Genomic DNA, 8,155 nt, shown 5'->3' with positions numbered 1-8,155 from the left:
GCCAGGCTGGTCTCAAACTCCTGAAATCGTGATCTGCCCACCTCAGCCTCCCAAGGTGCTGGGATGTACAGGTGTGAGCCACTGAGTCTGGCTGATAATTCCTATTCTCTAGGTACTCCCTGCTTCATGGGTGCAAGCTGCTGTGGCACCCATGGCAGCACCTGCCAAGGTCACCAGGACGTGGGTATGCAAGGACAGAAGAGGGAAAGAGGACGCTCTTCCTTCTCTCCCTCATGTACCCCTGGTATCTTCTAGAAAGAGACAGGAGACAGGGATGCCTGCTCCCCTCTTTCTAGATGGGTAGCCATTCATCTTCACTCTGTACCCCTTTTGAATGCATGCTGAACCCCTGGGACTCCTTTAAAAAGCACCTTTTTTTCCTTTCTTCTCCACTGTCCTCTCTTCACTAATAGGTAATTGTGTCTTTGTACTATAGGACACTCCCCTCAGATGCATCCTCCAAACTGGAAAGAGTTAATTTCCCAAACCTTCAGCTGGTTGGCTTAGGATTGGGCTCAGGGGAAGGGAACCCAGAAGCCCGACATGCTGGCAAAAGGGTAAAGTTTTTTTTACCAGTCGGGCTTTTGGCTTCCCTCTCCCTGTGCAAACTGGGAAAAGGCCTAGGGATTTTAAGCTGTCCTTACCCTCCCTTGTTTCGTTTTAATACATGATTTCTAATAACCTGGTTTTTCTCTTCTTGCCTTCAGGCCATCAAACTCCAAATGGTCGTGCAACCGGAGCCTCGGAAGATGGCCCCTTCTGCCGGGAACCCTTAGATAGGCTTCTGAGGGAGCTCTGACTGCCGTTTCCCAAAACACCGCTCCCTGTTAGCAGGAAGCAGTTTAGATCGGTCTTCGTCCTCACCCCATCCTTGTTCTAACAGTAGTTTGATGTACTTCTTGAGAGGGGGGAATGAGACAGCCAAGTGTAAAGGGGTCCCCAGAGAACCTCTGACAAACCCGCACACTGGGAGGAATGTGCACTGGGGTGGAGCCTCTGGAAGTTCGTGCAGAGGAGCCTGGCCCCTCCTCTTCCAGGGTGGAACCTGGGATTCAACCTGTGAGGTGGGAAGCATGTACTAGCAGGACTCTACTCTGCCGAGGGTCCCTGTTTCCCCGCTTTTTTTTTTTTTGCCCAATAAATTCCATTTTTCTCACCCTTCAAAGTGTCTGCAAGCCTAATATTTCATGGCCAGGTGACAAGGACCCTGTCTTTGGCTGAACTGAGGAGAAACTCCTACAACATTACCATCCAGCAATTCCTTTTTTTTGAGACAGGGTCTCACTCTGTCAACCCAGGCTGGACTGCAGTGGCACAGTCATAGCCCACTGCAGCCTCTACCTCCTGAGCTAAAGAGATCATCCCATCTCAGCTTCTTGCATAGCTAGGACTACAGGCGTGGACCACCACACTGGGCTAATTTTTTTGTATTTTTATGTAGAGACGGGGTTTCACCATGTTGCCCAAGCTGTTCTAGAATCCCTGGCTCAAGTGATCCACCTGCCTTGGCCTCCCAAAGTGCTGGAATTACAGGTATGAGCCACCATGCTTGGCTTCCAACCAATATTTTAAAGTTCATGATGGGAATGGAGTTTGTCTCAGATGATAGATTTTTATGGAGCCACATGCCAAATTCCTTAGAATACTTTCCCTCATGGACACACCCCACAGAAACTCAGAATCATCCCCTCAATTTTCATCCCCCCTCATGCCCATTTACAATTAATCCCTGTTGTCACTTCCAGCCCCAGGCAACTACTAATCTACTTTCTGCCTCTATAAATTTGCCTTCCCTGCACATTTCATGTAAGTGAAATCATGCCACATGAAGCCTCTTAGGTCTGGCTTCTTTCACTTAGCATAATGTTTTTGACGCTCATCCACGACATAGCATGTGTCATCACGTTTCATTGCTGCACAGTCTTCTATTGTATGGATTCACCACATTTTGTCTATCTACTCACCAGCTGCTAAAAATTTAGGTTATTGCCAGCTTGGGGCTATTATGTATAATGATACATAATATGATATATCATATTTACATACATAAATGATACATCATATTTACATACATAAATATGATTATTATTAATATTCATATTTAAGTTTTGTTATGTTTGTTTTCGTTGCTCCTGAGTAGACACCTGGGAGTGGAATTTTGGGTTGTATGGCAGTTTTACATTTAACTTTTTGAGAAACTGCCACACTGTCTTCCGAAGGGCTGTACCATTTTACATCCCCACCAGCACTGTGTGAGGGTTCCCATTTCTCCACATCCTTGCCAATGCTTGTTATTGCCTATCTTATTATTATTGCCATTCTAGTAGGTATAAAACCGTCTATCACTGTGGTTTTAGTTTCCATTTTTCTAATGATTAATAATCTTGAGCATCTTTTCATGTAACTATTCATAATTTGTGTACCTTCTTTAATGACATATTTGTTCATTTCTTTTGCCCATTATTTGATTGGGTTGTCTGCCTTCTTGTTACTGAGTTGTAAGTGTTCTTTGTATTTTATGGATACAGATCCTTTATCAGATGTGTTTTGCAAATATTTCCTTCCAGTCTGTTGCTTGTCTTTTAATTTTCTTAAGGGTGTCTTTTAAAGTGCAAGAGTTTTGAATTTTGTTAATGTCCAATTATTAGCTTTTGCATTGATCAACTATGCTTTCAGTTCAAAAAAGAAATCAGTGGGCTGGCAGAGGTGTCTCACGCCTCTAATCCCAGCACTTTAGGAGGTCAAGGTGGGTGAATGAATCACTTGGGCGCAGCAGTTCAAGACCAGCCTAGGCAACATGGCAAAACACCATCTCTACAAAAAAAATACAAAAAATTTGCCCAGCATGGTGGCATGTGCCTGTAGTCCCAGCTACTTGGGAGGCTAAAGTTGAGGGATCAATTGAGCTCAGGAGGTCAAGACTGCAGTGAGCCATGATTGTGCCACTGCACTCCAGCCTGAGCAACAGAAAGAGACCCTGTCTCAAAAAATAAAAATAATAAATAGAAATAAATGAAGGGCGAAAAGGGCATCAATTGGCCTTGTTTACAAGACTAGCCAGGGCGGTCATCAGTGGATTGCTCCACTTTTCAGGTTGATGTAGTTATTTGCATATGTATAGAGAGTTGGTCCTCTTTCTTACTAGGATCTAACCAAAAAATTAAATTTGTAACTATGACCATGCCAGAAACAGAAACCTACGAGAAAATAACAAAGTCTTTTTAGTCATGATTAGGTCTGTTGCAAACCTTGTGATTCCCCTCTCCTTGCAAGTACGTGATAGGATTATGTTTTCCTGGCTTTCTTGAATTTAGGCATGCTCATGACTTGATTTGGCCAATGAAATAAGTGATGGGTGGAAATTTGAAGAGCCTTATGGAATTTGCCAAGTTCCCTCTTCCTGTCTCATGGAAGATGGAGCCTCCATCAGCGTGGGTTCTTGAGTGAGAAGCAGAACCCCCTGGCTGCTAATGTAGTCCAGGAATGAGAAATAAACAGAATCCCCCTGATAACCCACATTCAACATTGTAGCTTGAGCAAGAAATAAACATGACTTGTGGCCAGATGCAGTGACTCATGCCTGTAATCCCAGCATTTTGGGAGGATCACTCCAGCGCAGGAGTTTGAGAACAACCTGGGTAAAATAGTGAGACCCTGTCTCTACTATTACATATATAATACATGTTTTATATTATATTTATTAGCTGAATGTGGAGGCTCACACCTGTAGACCCAGCTACTCAGGAGGCTGAGGTAGGAGGATTGCTTGAGCCCAGTAGTTTGAGACCAGCCTGGACAACATTGCAAGACTTCCTCTCTACAAAAAACTGAAAAATTAGCCAGGTGTGGTGGCACATGCTTGTAGTCCCAAGTATTCGGGATGCTGAGGTGGGAGGATCACTTGAGCCCACGAGGCAGATGTTGCAGTGAGCTGAGATCGTGCCACTCCATTCCAACCTGGGTGAGAGAGTGAGACCCTGTCTCAAAAAAAGAAAAATTCCTGGGCTTGGCTCTAAATTGGAGCTATAGTGAAAAATAAAATCGAGAGCTACAAATGTCTCCTACCTTAGAAGAATATTTAAGTATCAGGCTAGTTCATAGCAACTGTCAGAGCTGGGAACTAGCCCAGTCGAACTGGCTTCAATCAGTGAGAAATGGGAAACAAAACAGCCACATTCCCATTCATACCCAAATAATTCTCAAGATACATGTGTGGTGTCTGGTTTATTCAAAGTGGCTGTCAGAGACAAGACCATAGAACTGGAACCAAATAGTTGGGAGCTGTGGGGCTGAACAGGGCAGGGATGTCCAAGTATCAGAAGGTAAAAGGAGGTCAGCTGAGCAGCCACAGCAGCATTAGGGCCAGGCTGAGCAGGAGAGGCCAGGCTGCCCAGGGCCCAGCCCCACTCACAGCTGCAGCATAGAACCTTGCCACCTCCTCATTGGGGTTGCCCTGGGCCGGGTCGAACCACATCTGGATGCAGCGGCTGCTCCCTCTGCTGTAGTTGCTGACCCTGCAAGAGTGAGTCCAGATTTCACTGCACAGAGCAGTGGGTGTGAGGAAGTAGAAATGGAAAGGTAGTCAGGCAGCTGCCACCTGGCACTTGTTAGACCCTGTAGGGAACAGGGAAGACCTTTAGCCACTGGGCCCCAAAGGGTCTCTGATTCTGCCAGCCCTACAACCCCAAAATGTCACACACCTGTTCCACACCCACACACCTTCACTTCCAAATCCCTCCTTTCCTGCCCACCCCAGCCCTCACCTGAGGTCCAGTTCCAGCCCTTGTGCCCGTTGCTCTTGCAGGTGTAGGAGGTGCGACAATCTTCCCACCATTGCTCACAGTCCTCTTTGCACAGGGGCACATTCAGCACCCGCTCTTTGCGCCAGCTCTGATCCACCTGGGAGATTTTGGTAGAAAAGAAGGGCTCAGGCTCAAGAATCCCAGCAACCCAGCCCTGAAAAGAACTGGAGCTGGGGTTGCTGCCTGCAGAGACACCTGGAAAGTTCAGCTCGTCTGCTAGCTCTTGGGTGCCAGGAAACCATGCGTACCTGCTGGATCCAGGGCCCCAAGTTGGGGGGGCACTCGTAAAGGCAGGTGTCCTGGATAAAGTGCCGTTTGCAGGCAGGTACCATCTCTCCACAGTGGTTCCTGTTGAATCCATATAGATGGGAATATTCTTATGGGCTTTCTGGGTGGTGCTGGTGAAGCTCAGGCATTCTTTCTCCAGAGACTACACTGGATGCGGGAAGACACAGGACTAAGTCCACAACCAGCACAGCCAGAATATTCCACACGCAGCCTCTCCCCTTTGAATCCTTAATCCCCAACCCAGTGGAAGTCATCCAGGAAAGTCCTTGCTGTTGGTAAACTCTTTGTGGGAGAGGGCTGTCAGAGACTGTGGAAGCCCGGAAGACAGCTCCTGTCTGGAGGTGCAGTCATTACAAAATTCGTTAATTCAGCTTTTATGGAGATCCTACATACTCTCACCCAGGCACTTTTCTAGTAACTGGGGTTACAAAAATGAGCACCTCAACGGATCACTGCTTTTGAAAACAATCAGGGGAGAAGGATGGGGACTTGCAGTGTTATAGCGTGATCAGATTAGGCCTCACTGATGTCAATAAAAAGAATCAAGCTCTGTAAAATATTTGAAGAGATTTATTCTGAGCCAAATATGAGTGACCATGGCCCATGACACAGCCTTCAGGAGGTCTTGGGAACATGTGCCCAAGGTGGTCTGGGGTACAGCTTGGTTTCATACATTTTAGGGAAGCATGAGACATCAATCAAATGCATTTAAGGAATACATTGGCCAGGCACGGTGGCTCACGCCTGTAATCCCAGCACTTTGGGGGGCCAAGGCAGGCTGATCTTGAGGTCAGGAGTTTGAGACCAGCCTGGCCAACATAGTGAAACCCTGTCTCTACTAAAAATACAAAAAATTAGCTGGACGTGGTGATGGGCACCTGTAATCCTAGCTACTCAGGAGGCTGAGATAGGAGAATCGCTTCAACCCAGGAGGCGGAGGTTGCAGCGAGCTGAGATCACACCACTGCACTCCAGCACGGGTGGCAGAGGGAGACTCCATCTAAAAAATAAAAAATAAAAATCATTGGTTTGTTCCAGGAAGGTGGGACAATTCAAAGTGGGGTGGCAGGGCTTTCAGGCTATAGGTAAATTTAAACATTTTATGGTTGACAATTGGTTGAGTTTGTCTAAAGACCTGGGGTTGATAGAAAAGAAATGTTAAGATAAAAGACTGTGGAGACCAAGATTCTTTTGAAGTCTTACAGTGGCTGCCCTTAGAGACAATAGATGACAAGTGTTTCCTATTTAGATCTATAAAAGGTGCTACACTTAGTTAATCTCTTTATGATTGGAAGGGCCTGGTAGAAAAAGATCCAGCTATGGTAATAGAGATTCTTTACAGATGAAAATTTTCCCCCACAAAGGACAGTAGCAGGGCCATTTCAAGATATGGCAAAGAAACATGTTTTGAGGTAAAAATATTAAAATATTTTGCTTTTCTTCCTTGTCTCGTCATGTTATGCCAGAGTCAGGTTGGAAAGTAAGTCATGATATATAGGGTTAAATAAAACCCATCTGATGAGAATTTATGATTTGTAGGGCATGACTCCCCAGACCCCTTAGATAGGAATTTTGGCAAGATTAAAAAAAAAAATCATTGGATTTAGTCCTCGTTGAGGTGATAACCATTCGGAGGTGAGAAAGTAAGTTAAATTGTAACCCCAGAAGAGTTCCAATTACATAAACACTCAATACATACTTATTGAATGAATGAAAGCCCACGGCCTAGAATTTGGTATAAAGCTTGAGAAAAGAAAAATAGCTCAGAGCAGTCTCATGATGTGAGACATGCCCAATTTATCAGGCCCAGAAAGGCATGAGTCTGGAACTTCAGTCACACCCTCCCCACCCATGCCCAGAGACAATTGTTCCAAGGCGTTTTGTCCCTGACTAGCTGCCTCACCCGTTATCTGTTCCTGGAATTTGTGATACAAAAAACAATGTATAGCCAATGAATTGCTTATGTTATTTTATTTTAAATTCTTCATAAACAACTTAGGAACTATTCTGTTTCCTTAAAAACTCACTTGTAACTGCTGTGAATCGAAGTGTATATTCAGGACAACTTGAATCTATGCTTCTGTGTAGCTATCCTCAAGCTTTCTGGATCTCGTTACTTAAGGCTGACAAGCTAAACATTAAAATGTGCACTTAAAAAATATATAAAAGCCCAGGCACAGTGGTTTACACCTATAATCCCAGTACTTTGGAGGCCAAGGCAGGAGGATCACTTGAGTGCAGGTGTTTGAGGTCAACTGGGACAACATAGTGAGACCTCATGTCTAAAAAGAGATAAAAATTAAAAAAATATATAAAAAATAAAAGAATAAGTTAAAGTCAGAGCTGCTCAAGGTATACAGGTTATTTACCTCTTGTTAGTCTGCACTTGGCAGCTGCAGGCTCACTGATTCAAAACAAGTGCAAACGGCAGTGACTGCTATCTGCTAATGGAGTCAAAACGAATATAAATAGAAATCCATATTACAAATTACTTTTCCTCTGTTTCTTCTTTAGTTATATTTGAATATGGATTTTTAAAATAACTGTTTAGCTAAGTTCAGGATATTAAAGGGGTTGTAGCCAAATAATTGTTATAGGGAGACCTCATGTCCAGTGGGATTGAGAGACACAGACTGAAGGTTTGCTAGATGCATGAACCAAGATGCTTCAGGCTGGATGTGGTGGCTCACATTTGTAATCCCAGCACTTTGGGAGGCCAAGGTGGGAGGATCGCTTGAGCCCAGGATTTGGAGACCAGCCTGGGCAACATAGCAAGACCTCTCTCAAAGAAAAAAAAAATGCTTCACACCCAGCCTCATAACCGAGAGACTCTCCTTTCTTGAGCTGTTTAGGGCTAGCAGAAAAGAAGCCACTATGAACAGTGTGCAGTTTCTTCTTTCAGATCTATGGAGGAGTCATTCCCAGTCTAAATCCCTAAATCAAGCAACCCCAGGATGGGTCTCTCCAACTTCATTTCCCAGGCTCTCCTCTGGGCCTGCTTCCTTATTTGCGTAATGCAGAAACTCAACAACCAAGAAGGTGAGCTGTTGGCATTGTACCGACAT

General features: G+C 44.8%; 1 pseudogene; it reads right to left on the bottom strand.

Annotated features, from left to right (window-relative positions):
• Window positions 1-4,283: 4,283 nt before the first annotated feature.
• Window positions 4,284-8,155, bottom strand: LOC100993467 (folate receptor alpha-like; annotated as a pseudogene).

Source organism: Pan paniscus, chromosome 9 (genome assembly GCF_029289425.2).
Source record: "Pan paniscus chromosome 9, NHGRI_mPanPan1-v2.0_pri, whole genome shotgun sequence".
Classification (NCBI taxonomy): domain Eukaryota; kingdom Metazoa; phylum Chordata; class Mammalia; order Primates; family Hominidae; genus Pan; species Pan paniscus.
Note: the sequence above shows the minus strand (reverse complement) of the source record. Positions and strands in the feature narration are given on the sequence as shown.